This window comes from Megascapheus bottae, chromosome 27 (genome assembly GCF_031878675.1).
Source record: "Megascapheus bottae isolate mThoBot1 chromosome 27, mThoBot2.hap1, whole genome shotgun sequence".
NCBI classification, from domain to species: Eukaryota; Metazoa; Chordata; class Mammalia; order Rodentia; family Geomyidae; genus Megascapheus; species Megascapheus bottae.
The window spans coordinates 9,731,143-9,739,617 of record NC_143535.1 but is presented as its reverse complement, the minus strand read 5'-3'; positions in this window follow the sequence as shown (position 1 = coordinate 9,739,617).

Genomic DNA, 8,475 nt, shown 5'->3' with positions numbered 1-8,475 from the left:
TCAGGATCTAGGCACTATTCCTGAGCTTTTCTGCTCAAGGCTAGCCCTCTACTATTTTGAGCCACAGCTCCACTCCTGGTTTTCAGGTAGTTAATTGGAGATAAGGATCTCACAGGCTTTTCAGTCTGGCTTGAACTATGATCCTCAGATCTCAGACTCCTGAGTAGCTATGATTACAGGCGTGAGTCACCAGCACCCGGTTTGTTCAACATTTTTTTTTACCGAGTGCTCGATTTATGCCAGATGCCATGCTGAATGGAGAACAAGATAAAATGTAAACTACTCACAGGCCCTACCTTTATAAAGCTTTCATCCTAAAAGAGAAAAGATACAACAATCAATTTTGTAATTCAAAAAATTTACAATTAGAATAAATAACTACTAAAGGAGTCAACTATATATGATAAAACACAATCCAGGAGGTTCAAGAAGGTTGTCTTGGGGAATAGACACCTGGCTGGGGCCTGAAGGACATAGAACAAAGTAGATAAAAAGATGGCATGGAGATGGGAGATAATATCTAGAAGAAGATTAAAGAAAAGAGCAGAACAGAATCAAGGAGCCAGAGTCCCAAGTCGCTTAAGGCTAGAGAGTGGTATGATGACATGCCTTTCAGATAGAGCATATCACACAAGATCAGTAGACCTCTAACCTCATCGACAGATGAATAATTAGATGCCATTATTTAATAGGAAACCAGGAGCATTTGCAGGAGGGAGGTCACTGGAGATATACCATGGAAGAGTGTATTTTTGTCCCTGGGATTTCTTCCTCCATACCTTCCCATCCCCCTTCCTCCTCTTGCTCCTTTTTTCCCTTCCCTCCTTCCTGACTGCCAGGAAGTGAGCAGCTGCCTTCTGCAACCCCCTCATTCTCTGCATTATCACGGGCTACGAAACATGGAGCCAGGTGACCATGTACAAAATTTTTGAAACTGTGGGTCAAAATCAATCTTTTAAGTTGTTTTTCTCAGATATTTTGTCACAGTGAAGAAAAGCCATCTTAGAACAGTGGGAGCTACAGAGGGTCTTGGTGGTAGGAAGACTTAGCATAATTAGATATGCTCACCTAAGCCCTCACTGCCCTCTCTTATCTAATGTTGCTTAGGTGCAGAAGGGAACGATTTGGTTTTGTGTTTGAACCCATCTTGATCTACAAACTCCTATCTGGAAAATTCAAGATTACTTTGCTTCTAACAAACAGAGCTAGCCAACTGATCTGCAAAGATAAAAGTTTAGGTTTGAACTTGTATTTGGAGCAAGGCAAAACATTCCTGTGACCTCTCATCTGAGCCACAAGTTAAATAGTGTTTGCACCATTGAGGATTCAAATCACCTAGCTTGCAAGGAAAAAAAAAACAAAGCTGACTTCTACAAACATACTAAAAATGAAGCATCATAAAAGGCAAGAAGTATAGCAGATCAACACTTTTTATGGTAACATGAGGTCAAGCTCATAGAACTCAAAAGAGCCTAGAAGCTGCTATAGAAAGGAGCCAGCCTCTCTCCATCTCTGAAGTTCAGTGATTCACTGCAAATCCTATCATACGCAAGAAAAAGTCCTTTCTCTATTCACTGGAGAACTTCTCTAATTTTTTAATCAGTCAGGATTCCCCTGAACTGCTTCAAGCCAGTTTCTTCTTTATCTCAAGGTAAAAGGATACAGGGAAGATACTAGTCCCAGAATCCTCAAAAAAATAAAAAACAAAACAAAACAAAAAAACTTCCACCATTCCTGAGCAACCACCTTTCCTGGCATCTCAATCTCAATTTCCCTCTCTATGAAGTACAAAAACAAATCTCAGAAATCACCAGAAAGAACAAAACAGCTCTGACCCACTTCTGTGAACTTCCTCCTTACAAACTTAGAAGAAATGGCCCACTGAGATTTCTCATGTCTCCTCCTTCTCCAAAGCTTGGACCATGCCTTACAGCACCACATCACACAGGTGCAAGAATGACAGTAAACCTAACATCCTCCTAAATCTTACCTAATATGACCCACCAGACCCTCAGGGTCGCCTTAGGCTCCATATCTACCCTCCACTGTAGCCTAGCCCCCAGAGGCTGTGTTACATAGGAAGAAAAGACAGCAATTCTGGATCCTATATCCTAGTAGGAGGGTCATCATGGCAGTTTAAGTCTTGATAAAAAAAAAAATACAGCATTTTTTTTCTTCCCTCACCTATCTAAGACCTTGTAGGTTAGGACACTAGTACATTTGCTTTGTATGTTTAAACTGAGCATTCCAACCACCCCAAGGTACCATGCATGGTTGTATGTGTCAGACTTCTGTTGCTATGACAAAAAAAAAACCCAGAAACCTCAGATACACACCTTAAAAGGAGGAAATGCTTATTTTGGCTCACAGTTTCAGAGGTTTCAGCCTATGATCACTTAGCCCTGACACCTGGGGATTTGGGTCAGGCACAAGAACCTGGTGAGGGATAGATATGTGATGGGAAAAAGCTGCTCACCTCATTGGAGCAAGGAAGGACAGGAAGAGAGGTGGTGGTGAAAGAGAGGGGGGGGGAAGAACAGAGATTCCTTCCTTAAAACTCATTAAGTTATGAATGTATCAATTGATCGATCCATTCATGAGGCCAGAGTCCTCATATGATTCAATCACCTCCTGAAAGCCTCACTTCCAAGCACTGTTGCCTTTGGGACCAATGAGCTTCTGGGGAACATTTGAGATTTACTATATGCAAATAGTGATTCACACCTATAATCCCAGCACTCAGGTAGATCTCAAGTTTGAGACCAAAGTGGACTACATAGTGATTTCTAGGCCAACCTACACACACACACACACACACACACACACACACACACACACACACACACACACACACACACACACACACACACACACACACACACACACACACACACACACACACACACACACACACACACACACACACACACACACACACACACACACACACACACACACACACACACACACACACACACACACGGCTAAGCCCAGTGGCTCCTGGCTTGTCCTCTTGGGCACATACCCGGGACCCTCCTGCAGAACAACCCCTGCTGACTGCTCCTCAAGTCTCCTCCATCCAGACTTTCAGCTGGAAAGGCCACCACAGTGATGGGGCTCCCCCTACTGACAGTTGGCCCAAGGGAGGACAAGGGAGCCTGGTGGGATGACTGATATTCATGGAGGGATATTCATGGTGGGATGACTGGTATTCATGGAAGCTGATTTCGCAGAAGAGCACTAATTCCTAAGATCTTATGGATGGAGCTGCCTTAATTTGGGAGTATGGATTGAGCTCCATCCATAAGATCTTAGGAATTATCTCTTTATCTCAGGGCTAGTGCTCCCCAGACAACATAGGACTTGAAATAACGCACAAGACTGGCCCTTAGAAACAGCTCTGAGCCAGACTGATGGGATGTATTCCAGGGTTTCCACTGCACCCATCTCAAAGTATCATGGATGCCAGTGGTTCAGTTAAGTTCCCATTCAAAATGGTGCCCTGAAAACTGGACTATTTCTCCCTGAAGGAGCTTTGAGACACTGTCTACCTCAAACTGCAGGCAACTACATAGTATAGCTGACATCTTCCCAGTCACCTATCTATAAAAATAATCATAAATAATATGAATTTCTCAAAATAGCATGATATTCATGTCTGCATATGTCTCTGTAAGATGATGGAAATGAGGACAGACAGACAGTATGCCAGAATGAGAGCTCAGCTCCTGCATAATGCCACTTTCAGAAGTTTCTGTGAGATGAGGGCCTAAGAAAGAAGGACCCCAAAATCAGATAGCTTAGAAACCTGTGTTTCTCTCAGCTCCTGGAAGCAGAGGAGTCCAGGGAAACAGCCATTCTTTCCCCAGGAGCTAAATTACTGTGGAGACCATTCTCAGATTAGGACAGCCTCAGAATCCCCAATATCAGAGAAACCAAAAGTCTCATGGAAAAGCAGAATGGGTAAAGAGGAAAAAATACAGGCTCAAAGGCTTTATCTCCCTTTCTAAACCTGACCATCCCCATAAAGTAGTCTTTAAATGAGGCCAGGAAAGTATGTGGCTGGGGTGATGACAGAAGTCCTCATAAATCAATCTGCAGAGCATCATCCATTCATAGACCAAGTTTATACAATCCAGTGCTCAGGTAAGACAGGCTACCCACTCAGGCTACCCAGGGGCCCCTCCTAGCTGAAATTCCACTGTCTGCATTTTTGGTTACCCACAGTCAACTGCATTCTGAGAACATTTTTTTTAATTCTAGGAACTTCCAGAAATAAACAATTCATACATTTTAAACTGTACCATTCTGAGTGTCATGGTGAAATATCACATCATCCTGTTCCATCCCTTCCAAATGTGAACCAGTGATCTATGCTACCTGTACACATTATCTACCTACTATCATCTTATAGCTGACTGGGATACATCAGAGCTGTCATAGTATTAGGGGTAGCAATATTGCTATCTAATGCTACCTTACCTCACCTCATTGCAGTCACTGACCCATCTCATGTCATCACCAAACAAATACTGCACAACAGTAGATTTGGAATGGAAGACAGAAGGAGAGACCCAGAGAGAGAGAGAGAGAGAGAGAGAGAGAGAGAGAGAGAGAGAGAGAGAGAGAGAGAGAGAGAGAGAGAGAGAGAGAGAGAGAGAGAGAGAGAGAGAGAGAACACATTCACAATTTTATTAGAGTGCCTTCTATTTACTACTATTTATTGCTGCTGGTTATTGTGCCTAATTTATAACTTGTCTCACAGTTTAGAGACAGCATCTATAGGGTTCAGTACTATCTATGGTCCTAGGCATGCATTGGCTCTTGAAATGTATCCTTATGGATTAACAAAAAAGTGGGGGGAGGACCAGCTATACTCAATTTGGGAGCTAGCTGTCTGTGGAGGACAGTATGAGAAAAGCATTGAAACTGTCTGGGCCTTAGCATGGATGGCTTCTATAACACTGATGTCATTATGTAAGCACCAGGCATCAAGAGGAAGAGACTAGGGGCTAGGAGTTTGCCCTAGTGGTAGAGTGCTTGCCTAGCATGAACAAAGACCTGGGTTCAATTGCCACATACATAGAAAAGGCTGGAAGTGGTGCTGAGCCTCAAGTGGTAGAGCTCTAGCCTTGAGAAATCTGAAGGACAGTGCTCAGGCTCTGAGTTCAAGCCCCAGGACTGGAAAAAAAAAAGGAGGACGATACTAGCATGATGAAGGAACACCCAGGGTCTGGCCTAGTAAGGTGAGGAGAGGAGCTCCTCCTGGTGTGTGGGGGGGGGGGGGGGATGACCAAGGAAGCATGAAGAAAGGAATGTAGGTAGGGAAGACAAGGATAGAATGGCAAGGAGGGCTGACTAAAGAGAATTACACCTTCCTAATGTCCTTGGACTATTGTTCTTGCTACTTATCTCCCAAAGTCTTTGGGGAAAACAACATGTTTTCCTAACACCGTAACTTTTCTCCTAGAAGATTATGCCATAAGTAAAATACTATACAAATGTGTGCAGATACGGTATTGAATGGCTTTGGATCCCAATAACAGTGGGTGGACAAGGAGGTTTTGATTACCAGTGACTCTTGCAGTTCTCGTACTTGGCCTTGGCCTTTCCTCTGAGTGATTTCCCTTCTATTCTCTAGGGATTCCCACTCCTGACTCAGATCCCAGCTTCTCAGTCTCGGCCTGGATTCTAGGAGCTGGCCACTTCTGGATCAGAAGCCACCATCCCCAGGGTTTCCTATACTCTCCCCCCTCCTCGATCCTTTCTATATCACACTACAGAAGAATTAGACAAGCCTGACATCTCCCCAGAGTTGACTCCAAATGCATGTGCCCCAACACATGGAATCTGATTTCCTTGGAGACGGAGAATTACCTCAGTGGCACAGAGAAAGAACAAGTCCTATCTGCCTCTGTGGATTGTGGGGACATCTCTTTTCTCTCATAGCTCCTTTAAACCTCCTAGCAAGTGGGAGTTATTAAATCAAAATGATTACCAAACAATCATTTTGTCTGCTCATTGCCAGATCTGGAGTTGACAGAAAAGGTCAGATCAATTTGCAACAAAGACAAACCTCTTTCTGGATACCATCAGCCAGATCTAGACATCTCTGAGCTGTAGAACTGAGCAGGACCCTCTGGGAGGATCCACAGCAAGGAGAGTCATTACCACCCACCTGTTACCTCCAGCACCCAGATATGAGACCTCTGCTCACAGCTCTCAGAGGCTGCTTTTATCTTATGCAGCCACTATGTGGCTAACTCCATATAAAACAACAAAAGAATAAGAAGGGACTTTTTTTTCTAATAAATATTCTTTTGCAGCTAATCCACCCTTTGTAACTGTCAGGCTTCATGAGGCTGGCGGTGAGCCCATCAGATAACAATGCAGCTGTGACCTGAGAAACGTGAGAAGAGGAGCAGGTTAATAAAGATGAAAAACATGTTTGGTAGCTGTGTCTGAGGGAAGGGTCTAAGAAAAATCCCCCAGAGGGATACCCTGGCACCACAGAGACTCCCTCAAACCCCCTGGAAATACAGTTACTCCATGTGGTTAGGGGTCATTTCGATGTGTGGTCTCTGAAAGCAGAAAGCACAGGAATCTACTCCTAGACCATTTCTGAGTCAGCTGCACAAAAAATAGCAAGAAAATGACAAAGGTGTTGTGTCACCAGGCACATGGTCTTAGTGTCATGCATTTCCAGCTCTGGGCTGACAAAATACACAGACCTGCAGAGAGGCAGTAACATTCTCTCCTCCTCCTGCTCTCCCACAAGGCTCTAGCAAGCAGTCTTAACAAAGCAAAGTTAAGCTAGAGGATGAGGGGTTTGACTACAAGTCATATTTTCCTAACCAAGCATTAGGACGTGCAGTATATTCACAAGTGATGTGCAATATATGTGCAAGTTGTGAAATCACTGGCACTAATTCCAGAACATTCCTCTCCCTTACAAAAAGAAATCCCATACTCATTAAACAGTTATTCAGAAAGCCCTGCCTTCTACTGGTGAAGCATGACACCACTGTCAGGAGAGGGAGAGATTTTTAAAGTCCAGCCAGTATTGAAGAGAGCCGTTCCTAAAAGTGAGGGTGGAACTAGGAGACAACAGATACCATGCACATTACTCAAATTTTATACCTGAGAGAACATGAAACTTACATGATATGTTCTGATATGTTCAAAGTCATAATACATATAAGTTTCCTTCTCTTCTGTGTTCCTGAATCATCCATGTTAGTGACAAGAAAAAGAAACTAAGGGGCCTGTCTAAAGGCTGAACTTATCTTGTATCTTGGCCCAGAAAGTAAAGAAGGAATATTCATGAGTATTACCTTAAGAGTACGGGGTAGGGCAAAACATTGTATTCTATATATTGCTTCATGGGTAGTTAAGAGGCTCATGCTCACTATCACTATTAGCCTATTAATAATATTAATAATTCCCATTACCAGAGCCCTTGATATGGAATAGATTCTGTTCCAAGACCTGAAGTTACAACAAACTAGTAATCACTATGAGCACTGACTGCTCTTCCTTTGATATTCCATTCACTTGATAAGCATTCATGTGAGCCAGCATGATTTCTGGAGCAGATTACCCTTCTGGGAGAAGGGTAATCACACAGGAAAGCTCTAATCTCAGGAAGGTGGCCCTCAGACAATGTGTATGAACAAGGCAACTTAATCATAGGACTACATGAACAAGTTAGAGTACAATCTCTACCCCCAAAACAATGACCAACCAAACTGTTATCCAATATTTAAGTAAGATTTAAAGAAAATAAAATAGAATTAGAGAAACTAAATGGTCAAATGCAGTTTTGTTGTGCTAGATGGAAAAATGTATCTGGAGGCAGGGAAGAATACTAGCCAATTCAATTATAAATTGCTTCATGCTGGTTTTTTGATATTTGTTTATTTTTTTGCCAGTCCTGGGGCTTGAACTCGGGGGCCTGGGTACTCTCCTTGGGTTTTCTCAAGGCTGGTGCTCTACCGCTTGAGCCACAGCGCCACCTCTGGCTTTTTCTGTGTATGTGGTACTGGGGAATAGAACTCAGGGTTTTATGCATGCTAGGCAAGCACTCTACCACTAGGCCACACTCCCAGCCCAACTTTATGCTGTTTTAAAATATGAAACTTTCCTATTCCTCAAAAACCAAATTCTATTATCACTACTTCTCCAATAATATATCTATCTCTCCTAAAAGTAGTTCCAGTAATCCTTGTCATTTCAACCAGGTATACTCAGGCAGGCCCAGTCCTGCATATGAGCAAAAGGAAATAAAACCTGGAATTTATCTACAAACCCCTAGTTATAATTTTCAATAGGTCAGGGGCATAAAGTGACCACAAAATGTATATCCAAGATGGAAGCAACCTTAAAGATAATCCACCAACTTCTTTAAGAAATCAAAATGGGTTTTGGAACCTCCAGGGTTTGTCTTGCTAGATTTTAGAGCTATGGTCAGAGTGA